We start from the raw sequence: 13,881 nt of genomic DNA on the forward strand, positions 1-13,881 counted from the left end.
GCGTCGAAACTTTTGAAACAGCTATAGGTTTGTGAAAAAAAAAATTAAATTTACCAGCAATTTACAACCGTGTGCGGTGGAACTGCACAATACATCTTGGAAGCGTTTCTAAAGAACTTACCTATGTTCTTGAATTAAGGTTGTCTGCCAAGCAGATAAGATATTGAGTTTCTCTCTCTCTCTCTCTCTCTCTCTCTCTCTGTGTGTGTGTGTGTGTGTGTGTGTGTGTCGTGGTCCGTAAACTTTTGGCGCTTACTTTACATAAAGCGGTGTCAATATATCTAATCTACCCTTTAAGCCCAGCTGCCCATACACAGCTCATACTGAACGCACAGGATATACTGTGTGAAATGGGTCGATGATCAGTTTGCGCACATTCCATTTGGGAGCTTTGGAACGAAACTGCCAGATTTCTGTGCTAATGCGAAGTATACAGACAATAATGCCCAGGGAATAATATGGGATGTGTGTTGGTTAACCATTTTCTGTTAGTTTCAAATTATGTTCTCTAAGAACGGACCCTTAAATTTCCCCTTCTTTCCTTCCAAGGTATTTGCGGGTATGTGCGAGAGATTTGTCGCCGACGCCACCTGGCACTGGGTTCTGGTTTGGACAAAAGAGGTCGCGATCGTGTCGTCATCATGCAGCCATATCTTGTACAGATAGCTCCAAAACAGGTGTACTACAGTGCGTGTATACGAGACAAATATTGAGCCATTTGATTCCGTGAAGGTGGGTGACCAGCGAAAATGACGAGCAACTGCACCATCCCTAGAGCAACTGACGTGGCGAAGCACACACTGTGCCTACCGCTGCATTGACGCTTTCTGTCCCTCACTTGACGGCGAAGGCCTGTTTTGACCGATCGGTGATATTGACTAACGACGTCATCATGTACGTCATGTGGGAACGTCACAAACTTTGGGTAGTGCGACGTCATCGAAAGAGGCCACGTGGATCGTACGTTCGGAAGCGGTCAATATATTTTTCTTTTTTCACACGGACACGGTCGAACACCGCATAACCAAGGAGGTGTGCCATATACAGCTCTTCTGTAAAATTAGACATGGTCCATTTTTTTTCTTGTGCGCGCCTTTCTCTTCTGTATTCGCCGCTGCACCAAGTTTACTATGGACCAGCTAAGTTCATTATGGACCCGTTCACTAGCGCTACCAATTGGCCCGAGAGCTATAGCGCCTATGCAGATGGGAAGGCACACATCCTCCTTCACATGCTGGCGTCTGTGTGTGTGTGTGACTGTGGGTTAATGAGCGCACGCGCACTGCCGTGTCACCGGCCGCATACCTAGGCAGAAAACAGGAAGCGCTCCAGCCAGGGGACAGGGAGCGGCCCGTGACATTGTGCCCGCAGTGTGTGTGGCGTTCGTCGCTGCGGGAAGCTGATTTACGAGGCTCGTTGGTCGTAAACACGGCCCCGCGGTGGTCTGGGCGGGGAAAGGGAGACGCCGAGATAAGAGCGCGTCCTCCGAGAGCGGGGAGCTCCATCGAGTGTAGTCAAGTCTGGTGACACGCACTGTGTGTGTACAGCGTGTACGTGTAGTGTACACACACTATAGCCCGACGCGAAAGAAGGCGAATGCTCGGGTGAAGTCGTAAACTCGCCATTTCTTAGGAGTGCGCGCGCTGAATGGCGCTCCGCCGCACTTCCACTTGACCTCCCGAGGCGATGAAGACGTCTTCGTGTTTTCAACCTTGAGCTTTAGCACGCCATGCCGCCAGAGACGATGCTGTTGCCTCGATCTCAATGGCCACGCACAGACCGCCTCGTGGGGTACCGTTACAGTTCATCGAGTCTGCGTACGTGACAGTAGCCGGCTAAACGGCGCGGGGCTGCTGATTCCAAGGTCGCGGGCTCGATCCCTACCGCAGAGGTCTCATTTAGATAGAGGCGAAATGCTAGAGGCCCATGTACTGTGCGATATCTTGCAGTGAAAGTAGCATATGTAACACCAGAGGTTCGAAATTTCTGGAGTCCTCCATCCACTACGGCATGCGTTCTGAATGAAGAAATTATGTCCAGTCAGGAAGGCTCGTTTTGAAATCACGGTGATGCTGTACACAGGCAACCATACCATCTCACTGATCTCATGTTACACCGGTACTCAGTCTTATAACCGCGTATTATTGCGATAGCAATTATTTGGACACTCTCGGCTGGATTTTGCCGCCGGCGTCGACGTCATGCACCGTACATGTATACGTATTTATATATACGAAAACGCAAAAAGAAAGAAAAAAAATCCCAGAGAAAAGACTCCGGCGCGCGGAATCGAACGTGCGAACTCCGCGTCATATGAATGCGAGGCGTTAACCACTGTGCCACCGAGAAGTGCCTCCTTCAACGTTCAAACGGCAAGCTATTCATATTTCCCACTTACCGCTGTTGGCGGACATATCGGGGGGGGGGGGGGGGACTATCGTGTTTTCAGCATTATCAGCAAGATGGCGCACTGAGTGCGCGTCGGCTCTCATCTATCACGCGTACTTTGGCCCGCGTAGAGAATAAGAAGATGTACGCTCGATCGCCCGCCTTTATCTTGCAGTGGGGAGAATCGTACGTCTTGGCTAGCCTTTGCGTTTCGTCGGAACGATTCTGTTGTAGTTAGCGGGCGCACAAATGTCACTGCAATTGTTGCACAGCCTTTGTTTGCGAAAAGGACGCGCTTTTCAGACACAGCGAAGTAACAACGGAGGTGCTTATTCGTGTTAATCTCTACCTGTGAGTACGTTTCGTGCGTCCTTTGCGCGTCAGAAAAGCGGGGCACGTTTCGATCTGCCGGCCATTCTGCGCGCGACCATCCTCCAATTTATTGCTATCGCGTTCACATCTTTGCCTTTGCGGCAAAGCTGTGACCTTTTTTTCTTGTAATATAGTCCCCATTCAGTTTTTATCGCTTGATTACTTGAACACTTGTCCGTGCTCCACCGTCAATCTTTTCATGTATCGGTGACGTGATAATGAAACCAGTGATGCAATGGCGACGCGTTGTCGTGTACATTTTTCGAATGCCCGATTACCATTCCTTGTTCACCTGTCTGGCTGAATTATGAGTACACATTGTGACAAACATTAATAACTACGTTTTAAACAATCTCTACATCCAATGTAGAGCATTCTTCTCTATAATAGTGGCCTTGCGGGGAGCTTATTTTTCATTGGCTCGTGAACGATTGCCAATAGCGAACGCGAGCAGGCCACCCGTGTCCTACAGGCTATAAATGTGGCTCCCATCGATTAAACCATTTCGCGGTACAGGAAGTTTTCTTCTCCAATTTGTTTGGCTCTCATGTAAACGTGATCCCCAATCACCCACCTGATGTCGTGCATGGGAAAGCGTCGTTCGTCACAAAAGGAAGCTTCCTGCTTGTTTACCACTACGCCGCACCCATGTATATAGCGCGAACATGCCTCGTCCAGCTCCACTAAAAGTAAAGCGTAGATTTTTGGTGCTGACAAGGAAAGGTCAGCACAACTGCCGATTGCATGACATGTGTGCATACGGGTATATACGGGTGTGTGCATACGGGTATACAGTACGTACCACGAAAGTATAATGCACCAGCGAGCCTATAATGGTCGAAAGCCGCGCCGCCCTTTTTGAATATTCAAAACAGCTCGATATTTGAAAAAAAAAACGCGAAACCCAGAAGCGCGCTAAGCGGCGTGCTTATAACTTACAAACTTTCGGGCATTCTGCGTGGCGTCGTGCTTGCATTGTTATCTTCGCCGGCCGCGTGGCGTGTTATCTCCTTTTTTATACAAATGCTTTTTGTACGTATGCCCTTATCGAATGTTCCTTCCTTCTTCCGTATGGAAAAATAGACTTTTTTCAACGTCGATAACTCAGTGTATACACGTGCGAAGTTTGACTGAGCAAAGGTAGTTACCTTATTTTTTTGCGTTGTAACTATAGCATATGCAGCATGTATATGCATGCCCAAGTGGTTATATATATATATATATATATATATATATATATATATATATATATATATATATATATATATATATATATATATATATATATATATATACATCCTGCCCACGGCAAGTATCTTTTCACCCACTGTTCTTTCTTCTCATTTACAATACAATTGGCCTAATAACTTCCCCTATACCTTCCCTGGCATTATTGTCTGTTACGTCTCATTAATATTGTGTAAAAACACGCAAAAACGAGCCCTTAAGTATACACTTGTTTTCCTTATATATATATAATGTGTGTGTGAAAGAAGTACCCGTATGTGTTTTTTTATGCGTACCAGGCCCACTGAACTTTGCTATTCAATATAATATATATGTTTATTGCACATCCACTGCCTTACGAGAGGGTGCTTCGACATTATTCTTAGTATACCGTTACACTTTAAAATAAAGTAGAAGCAAGTTTCAGACAGACTGGTAGTCGTCATCGCTGAACAATTAAAAAAATAGACGGAGGAAATATAAGTGTAAGAGAGTACCGTTATTTCGGCGGAGGAGAATCGCAACAAGGGACGAGAAAAAGACAAATTAACTGTTACGTCTTGTGCGCTGCATGCGGGCTTCTTTTTCACCGGAAACCATATATCGAAACCATATAACGTACAGCAACAACGCACGTGGACAACTCACGCCTGATTACCTAAGCCTGGGCAATTGGGCTTTGATCACTGGGGCGTGCACCCGCATCCGCCATCCGTGCGTGCTGCACGTTCGTGTGCTTTCAGTGCAAGTGGCTTGTTTTTTCACCGATTAATTAGCAACGGGAGCTTTAAGTTTCACTACATATACGTCGCGTGAAAACAGGGAACACATAAGCGGTGTCCGGATAATTAATGAGGGCTGAGCGTATATACAACTTATTTTCGCACTTTTGAAAAAAAGACACCGCGAATTTACCTAAAGCGGAAACATTCGAGCGTGCTAATCAGTGGTCTTGCCGAAATGTTTTTTTTTTGTTTTGCCGGGGTTATTGCGGGGAGACGGGGGAGGGGGGGCAGCTCAAGCACTCTACGCATTTGTGCGTGTATACATACACTTTCAAAACTAATAGAAAAAAATGTCGAGCGAATTTGAACCCCCCGGTGGGGAGGTGTTTGCGCCAGTGGTTCGTATCACAGGCTTCTCACCGCATGCGCCGCCACCAACACCATCCAGCCCTATAGCAAACTATATGGATAACATTTAACCACGACCACGGTAATCCGGAGCTGTAGGGAACATTGTGATCAGTGCTGCTGTATGCATTCGTCTAGGCGTTGCTGACTAATCACTGAACGGCTCTATCGGCTTCCTGACGGAGTTTTCTTTCAAAATTGATTAAGCTTTCTTTCATGCTTCGTTCTCATTATAATTTAAGGCGATTGCCTACATATCCCGCGTTGCCTAAACTATATACGTTTTCTACTGAGCTCCTATAGTGAGATGTAGGCCTGGAAATTTTGTTTTCAGCTGTTTCAGAAATCTCATTTTACTTCGTATGTGGAATGCTTCACAGTAGCGTGTCCTTTATTCGACTTAAACAAAACAAAACAAAACAAAAGCATTCGGTTGCCCGAGTATGCGTCGAAGGGAGAGTTGTGCGGAGTTAATTAATAACGCCCGACCTGAATTCGTTTCAGCGCCCCTTAAAAAACTCTGCTTTAATTGTTAATCGGCCGCCATGCTTCCAGAGCTTGCGCCGGTAAGTATGCGCTCGCTGGAGTCTCGTGGCGAATTTGCGGCGATAATTATTCCCCGGCCGAAACGATGGGCCTCGCCCGGGCGCGAACGGCCGGGGCTGGCGCTGATGGGAGATCTGGAGTACCGTTTTGTTTGTTCGCGTTGTGCAGAGGGGCTCGGCTTGGCTCATGGTCGCCTTTTCTCGAGTGCGCCTACCCCCCTTCCCGCCGTTCTCGAACTGCTCGTCATATTAATTACTCCGCCAGCGGTTGCATTTTATGTACGATACAGTTTCTCCTAACTGCAACCTGCGGCACTGCTTTCCCGTTTATTTCCTTCTGCTGCACGCCCGAGATCTCGTCTTATCTTTTTTTTCTTCTGTACGCTTTTATCCCTCTCCTTTCGGCATTATGGCGGCAATCGCCGGGACAGGAGAAAATAAATCCTCTGCCATGATCGTCCGTTCCTTCCTTCAGTCCTCTCTGAACGCAGTTTAGGGACGCTCCTTCCCTTGTCGCCTTGCTGATGTAGATGTCATCTTAACTAATCCCTTAACCGCGCGTAAGCTTTTCCTAATTGACTTATTTCTGCTACTATACTACACCTTAAACTTCGTGCAATTTTCCCCAGATTTTAATGAAATGTTGCATACGTGCATCGTTTAGGGAATGAGTTAGTGCAGGTGGAAGGATAGGGTGAGTGCTCTTCTCCATACAAGTAGAGAGGTGCGTCCAATATTTCCCTCGGCTTCCCTAAGTACCCCTTCTTCGATGCCGGTTCTGTCTCGTGCGTTGTACCGCGCTTTCAGTTTTTTTTTTTGTTCGCTTGCTGGTCGCTTTTAGAACGTTTCTTTTCTCGGAGGAAACTTGAGGGGAAAACGACCAATAAATTGTCTGCCTCCCTTCTCTCCCCCCCCCCCCACACACACATTTAACTGTGTGTAGTGTGCTCCCTCTCGCGTGCCGGTATATCTGTATGCGCAGTCAAACGCGCGCTTATTAGTCTCGTTAACTAAGCAGCTTCATGCGTGTATCTGTGCGTGCGTGCGCGCCTTTCTCATGTTGAGTTTAAAGCCCGTACATGTCTTATCAAAAGCGAAAACTGGCGTCGGCACCGGGATCGACGCGAGTGATGCTGAAAATCACCGTCGTTGGATGACGGTATCGCAGCATGACGTCACCATGACGGCAAAAGTCAGAAAATTTTGCGACGTCATCATTAAACCATCACCTGACGTCGTCGCTTGTTCGAAGGCGGGACGATTCCGGGTGCACCGAAAAACCACGTTGGCTTCAGAAGCTCTGGGAAAAGGGGGGCATCAACGATATCTCGTGAGAAGGAAAACGAATCGTCTGTGGCATAAGGAACTGTGTGACTTTTTTGTCAACTCTCGTCCTCCTCGGCTAATTTGAATCGGATAAGTCTAATTAAGATATAGGGTTGCATGGATAGATAAACTATAAATAAGGAAGCAGCGTTCGTCTCGCGATCACCGCAGGCCGGGAAGAGGTCTTCCGTATAAACGCGCACTCGCTTTTGGCGTTCGATATGGCGAGGGGAAATCCGTGCGGTGCGGACTTGTACTCTCGAGGACCGCTAATGGCGTATTGATTGCCCGTCGTCGGCGGCGACCAAGACGCTTCTTCGCCGGCACGATATAAGCGAGATGCGGCGTGCTGCACTCAAAACTCGAAATAAGTGCGCGAGTATATAAGGCGAAGGAAAAAAAAAACTGAACGAATGCGTGTATACACCGGGAAGAGAGCAAAGAGGGCACTATATACCGCGTCCACCTGCACAAGTTCCCCTCCGGCTTTCCCGTCCCCCGTATTCACTCGGCGGCATGCATAATTTAACCATCATCGCCGCGCTTTTTCATTTTCTGGCGACGTCGCACGACGTTGCGTCTTCCTTTCTTCCTTTTTTCTTTCTTTCTTCCTTTCTCTCCTTTTCTTCTTTTTTTCTTGCTTTCGTGCTCAAATCAGGAGCTTTCCGTCTCGACGTCCCTCGTCCTGTTCTCTATCTCTCTTTGTCTTATGATTTATTTGAAGACCCGCAACGGCTCGATCTTTCCGTTTTCGATCTGCTGTTTCGCGAAGCTGAATTTGAATTTCGCGTTCACTGCGTTGCCACGAACACGCGCTCTTAACCATCATTGTGCTAAGACCGTTCATGAGAGCTTCGCCTGAGTCGGTCGAGAGCAGCAACTTTTAAGCTCTCGATTTGCGTCGCTCATTTGTGCCAGGTTTCGAATAGTGCGCGTTCTGCTTTTATGCCAAACTTTTTCTTTCTTTCCCCTCTTTCTTTCAAGGAAAAAAAGAAACAGACGTGCACTTGTAATGTTGATATCATCTGTATACGGGATAGACGATGCTTATATGTGCGTGATGATAAAAACGATTGATAAGGTTTAACGCTACCAAATGAGAGCATGATTATGAGAGACGCCGCAGTGGAGGGCTCTGGAAATTTGGACAATCTGGCGTTCTTTACAGTGCACCTAAATCTAAATGCACGCGGAGCCTCACTGAGGAATTTTGACTCCATCGTGATTGCGGCTGGGATTCGATCCAACTTTAGGGTCTTCGGTTGAGTACCATCCACAAGACTACCATGGCCAGTATCCGCGTATGGTGACCGATGTGAAATGCGTAATTAAAATTAATGAAATAGCGTCCGAAAGGCCTCACTGCAGGTTGTACTACATACGCACTCGTTGCGATACCGTCGGCTCGGTCGTTGACAAATAGTGCGCCCTTTTCATCTCCTATAATATTGTAGGAAGCATCAAGCATGATCCCGAACCATTCGTGATACACAGGCCCGTATTCACAAACCAATTTCATTTTTTCCTCGAGTTTTCCTTATTGGTTTTAACCATTTATTGCAAATGATAAACAAATTGGGCCAGTCTACATAAACCAGCCTTGTCCTTACCTTTCGCTACCATTTTTGTGTCTTTATAACGCACGTAGAGAGTACAGGAAGTTGGGGAAAACGTGAGGTAAGGCTGCGGGGTTGGTTTGGGAATACGGGCCACAGAATAAAACAGATATATCTGGCACTCGAATTTTTAAGGCTAACGTGGGGCAAGCTAAAACAGTAATATGGTATTTAATACAACATCACAAAGCACAAGGACGTACTGATAGGGAGAACAACTCGTAAACGGGTCAGCTTAACCGAACAGTTGCCATAATATTTCCACCACGGTGAGTCTGCCCTTATTATCGTATAGCGCCACCATTTGTTCGTAAAGTGAATACTTCCGGAGATGCCTAAAATCAACAAGGTGCCCGGAACGTATATACATATATATATATATATATATATATATATATATATATATATATATATATATATATATATATATATATATATATATATATATATAAAAGGGAGAGAAGTGTATACTGTTGCGCCTTTGGGTAGCGTGGTGCGGACTCGGGCCATCCGAGTCCCCGGAGAGGACGAGTAGAGAAGCCGGAGAAGGAGAAAAAAATGTTTATATACAGTATTTACATGGTAGCGTGGTACAACAAGAAAAGAGAATCACACACGAGCGCCTCTGCGCTAGCGTTTTTATACATCGTCCGCCTTCCCAAGATCCCTTGCAAAGAAAATTTATGCGCAGGATACTCCAATGAGATCGTCGTCTTCCTCTCCGTCCCCGAAGAGGGAAAGCCAAACACCGCCTCCCTCTGAACCTAGGAAAGGGGCAAGACATGCCCAGTTCGCTGTTTGGTGAGGGAGACCCCACGCGCCAGCGTGGCACCACAGTGAGATGACGTGGAATCCCATGCGCAAAGTCGCTCCCTGATGCAGCCAGGTTGACTCAAGCAAGGCAGAATACCCCGTACAGCTGCTGGGTCGACGCTGCTTCGGAGTGTTGCTCTCGGCGGCTGACAAAAGCTTGGCCAACGACTTTTGTGTCAAGAGGAGCCGGCGACGTGGTTTTTCCAGATTGTCCGCGTCCGTCGCCGTCCCGGTGCAGGGTTGACTCATCAACAGCTGCCAGGTGCCAGCAGGCCGCGAAGACCACGTGGAACTTGGGCGAGGCACAACAGCACCCCCGCCGCCAGATGATACATCGGGAGGTCGAGTTGTTCCATGCAGCTCGGCCGGGTCGATGTCGGCGACGTTCCGGCAAGGCTCTTGCTTTCTCGAAGGGCCTGGTCAAACTGGAATGCTCCAAGAGCTGGCCTCTGCGCCCCGCTTCGGTGAAAAGTGGGTGACAAGCTCCAAGAAACGACCTTTGTCAGCCACACACAATGCGACAAGCACCGCGTGCACGCCACTCTCATCGCCAGGCCTCCGATTTTACAAAGCAAACATCTTATCTTAATAACTTAAGCTCAAGGAAACAATGTGCATACCAATCGGGACAAGTGTCCAGTAACTCTTTCATACGTAACTCCATTTGGAATCGAGATAACATTATAATCAAGCTAAACAAGCAAACTGTAGAGCTCGGGACAACGAGGGAGTCAGTGAAAAATTTCTTTACGCCCTCACTGTAACACATTGAAAAAAAAAGTACACATAAACTAGGTAAAGGTAAACAAAAAAATCAAACAAACCTTCCGCGTCTTTTGACGAGTCAAAACGCTCGACTTAGGGCGTCTGCATTTGTATGAAGGCCACCTCTCTTGTAGCGCACCTCGAAATTGTGCTGCTGCAGTGCTATGCTCCATCTGAGCAAACGACCATTCTTAGGTGACATTTGGTGTAACCAGGTTAGTGGAGAGTGATCAGTTTCTATAATAAACTTAGAGCCAGCAACATAGCAGCCTAGTTTTCGTACGGCCCAAACAATGCAAGCACATTCTTTTTCCGAAGTGCTATAAGCCTCTTCCCTGCTGCTCAATTTGCGACTCAAATACAAAACCGGCCGCTCCTCTCCACTCTGGTCCGTCTGACATAGCACTGCTCCTAAACCGCGTTCGCTTGCATCACACTGAATAGTGAAAGGTTTTGCAAAATCCGGTGCCCTCAAGACGGGTTTCTCACTCAATGCGTGCTTCAGCTTCTGAAAAGCGTCTTCCTTTTTAGAGTCCCATTGAATGTTCACAGGTTCGGTCTTGCGTAAACTATCTGTCAAAGGGCTGGCAATCTCGGAGTAATTCGGGACGTAATGCTGATAGTAACCTGTGAGGCCGAGGAATGCTCTCATCTCGGTCTTAGTGCTGGGACGACGATAACCGACCACCGCGGCTACCTTGAGTTCGGACGGTCGACGACGCCCATTTCCTACAATGTGCCCTAAATAGCTTACTTCAGCACAGCCCAAATGACATTTCTCTCTCTTTACCGTAAGACCTGCATTTTTGACCCGTTCCAAAACCATCCGAAGGTGTTCAACATGGTCTTCCCATTTGTCCGAAAATATCGCCACATCGTCTAGGTAAGGCAGCGCAAATTTCTCGAGCCCGTGGAGAACCTTATCCATCAGGCGGCTGAAACAATACGGCGCGTTCTTGAGCCCAAAGCTCATCATCAAAGGACGAAAAGTGCCCAGGGGTGAGATAAAAGCAGCGTATCGACTCGCGCGCTCTGTCAAAGGGACCTGCCAATACCCCCTAACAAGGTCTAACGTAGAAATGTATTTCGCCTTAGACACTGTCTCTACCCTCTCTTCAATGTTAGGAATAGGGTAAGTCTGGTCGACTGTTACAGAGTTCAGGCGGCGATAGTCCACGCATGGCCTTGGATCACGGCCCGGAATCTCAACCAAAATCAAAGGCGAGGTGAAATCACTGTCTGCTTCGATGATAACACCTAGGTCGATCATGCGGCGAATTTCGGCCTCTAGTATCTCTCTCTGTCTAGGTGACACCCGATACGGCTTACAGCTGATCGGCTTGTTAACCGTCAGCTCAATGTCGTGCTTAATCACATCCGTTTTGCCTGGCTTCTCGGAGAAAACGGTAGCGAATTCCTGTACTAAAAGCTCTAAATCTTCCTCTTGAGCCTTACTTAGGGTGTTCCCTGTGTCTACCCTATCGGACAATGTGCTGCTGACCGTGCCATCGGAAAGACAAAGGATTTCCGCGCCCTCATCCTCAGGAACATTGAGTGCAAGGTTTACTACTGCTTTTCGTCGCATGTAGGGTTTCATTAGGTTACTGTGATACACTTTGGGGCATTTCCGGCCCCACTTTACCTCGTAGTTGGTGTCTGAAAGCACTGACAACACTGTCGCTGGTCCCTCCCATTGTACGTCCAGCTTGTTTTTTCTTGAAGGGCACAACAGCATCACCTCATCGCCCACTCTAAAGACTCGCTTTCGAGCTGACTTATCGTAACGGGCCTTGGAAAGCGCCTGTGCTGCGCGCATGTTGCTCTCCACCACTTCGCGTGTAGTCCCCAGTCGCCCCAATAAATCCAGTACATAGGAAACCACATTAGGGTCCTCCCCATATCCAGTCCATGACTCTCGTATTAAGTGCAGCGGACCTCTCAAGTTCCTGCCGTAGACAAGTTCAGCCGGACTAAAACCCGTACTCTCGTGTGGGGCCGACCTCAGAGAAAACATCGCAGCTGGTATACACCCCTCCCAGTCACTTTTATGCTCAAAGCACAAAGCTCGCAAAACGCGTTTCATGACCGAGTGCATGCGTTCCACAGGGTTCGACTGTGGATGGTGAATAGAGCTATGCGCGATTTTTATCCCGCAGCGTTCTAGGAATGTAGTCGTAAGGCAGCTTGTGAACACACTTCCGTTGTCACACTGTATCTCCGAGGGAAAACCCACCCGAGAAAAAATAGACAACAATGCGTCCACCACGCATACTGAACTCAACTCTTTCAGTGCGATTGCCTCCGGGAACTTGGTGGCAACGCACAGCGCGGTCAGGACGTACCGATATCCTGATTTAGATGGAGGCAGAGGCCCCACGATGTCAATCACGAGCCGACGGAAGGGTTCTGTGACTATTGGCACTAGTTTCATTGGTGCCTTCCATTTGTCTGTTGATTTTCCTATCCGCTGACAAGTGTCGCATCCACGGACAAACATCTCTACATCCTTCCAGCACCCGGGCCAGTAGAACTCCTGAGCCAGCTTAGCTTTCGTTTTCTTTATACCTAAGTGGCCCGCCCAGGCGTTGCTGTGGGCCAGGTCGAGAATGTTCCGCCGGTATTTTAGTGGAACTACCACTTGGTTGTAGACCCGCCCTTTAGCGTTCTCATACCTGCGATGCAACACCTCGTTTTGGGTGTAGAACGAAACGTTCTTCCTAGAGTTACCTTCCTTATGTATGGCATCTAGCAGCATAGAGAGTGCGAGATCCGCCTTTTGATCGACCACTAGCGTTGCACGGTCGGTTCTGGCTAGCTGACACCAACTGGTGGACGCGGGTGTTAACACCGAGCCTGTCACCAAGTCCTCGTTTTCGGGCGTTAGAGATATTTCCTCGCTGTTGTCGACCATAGCCCCAGTTTCCGTCTCGACAACTCGCATGGCAGACTCATTTTCCGTCGCAACTACCTCAGGTTTTCCTACACTGCCCTCGGACGTCTGTTCCCCAGAGGGTGAGCTGCTCAGCTGTTGCGTCAGCTCGCGCGCCTTCGAACGGGTAAGGGCCATGCAAGCTATTTCGGTGGCAAATGATTCTCCACGTGTTTTTAACATTTCCTCAGACTTATTTGAAAATAGGTAAGGGAAGTGCTCCGGAAGGTTGGCTGAAATTGCTGCTTCCGTACACAATTGGCCGAAAGGGCCCTCGATTACAACCCTTGCTATCGGTAGGCAGACGCTTTGCTTTTCTGCCACTTGCCGAATCCAGGCACACTCTCCTATATAGTCTTCGGAAGATACGCAACTTGGATGCGCTACATCCATTGTGGCCGCCGAGTCCCTCAATACCCTACACATTCGGCCGTTCACTGAGAGTGTCCTCATGTAAGGCTTCAACAGCTTTAAGCTATCCTCTGACTCCTGAATTGTGGCAAATGCCATGTGCCTCTTACAGCTCCTGGCCATGTGGCCCTTTTCTCCGCAGCTGTAGCAAACAACTGGCTTCCGCGCTTCTAACGCATGCGCTATGTCACCAGGCGCCTTTGAACCTGATGAAGGTGCCGCCTTAGTCCCCTCACTGTCCTTTCCCTGCTGATTGTCTAATAACTTGGAATTTTCGGGTTTCCAGTTATTTCTTGCAAACCTCTTGCGTCCCTGGTTTCCCGACCAGCTTTCTACCTTTTCATTTTTTTCCGAAG

General features: G+C 48.0%; 1 protein-coding gene across 1 annotated transcript in view; it reads left to right on the plus strand.

Moving 5' to 3' along the window:
* dlp (glypican dally-like) overlaps positions 1–13,881 on the plus strand; it is a 169,243-nt gene that overhangs the window by 104,184 nt on the left and 51,178 nt on the right. The window lies entirely within an intron of this gene.

This window comes from Rhipicephalus microplus, chromosome 1 (assembly GCF_043290135.1).
Source record: "Rhipicephalus microplus isolate Deutch F79 chromosome 1, USDA_Rmic, whole genome shotgun sequence".
Lineage (NCBI taxonomy): Eukaryota > Metazoa > Arthropoda > Arachnida > Ixodida > Ixodidae > Rhipicephalus > Rhipicephalus microplus.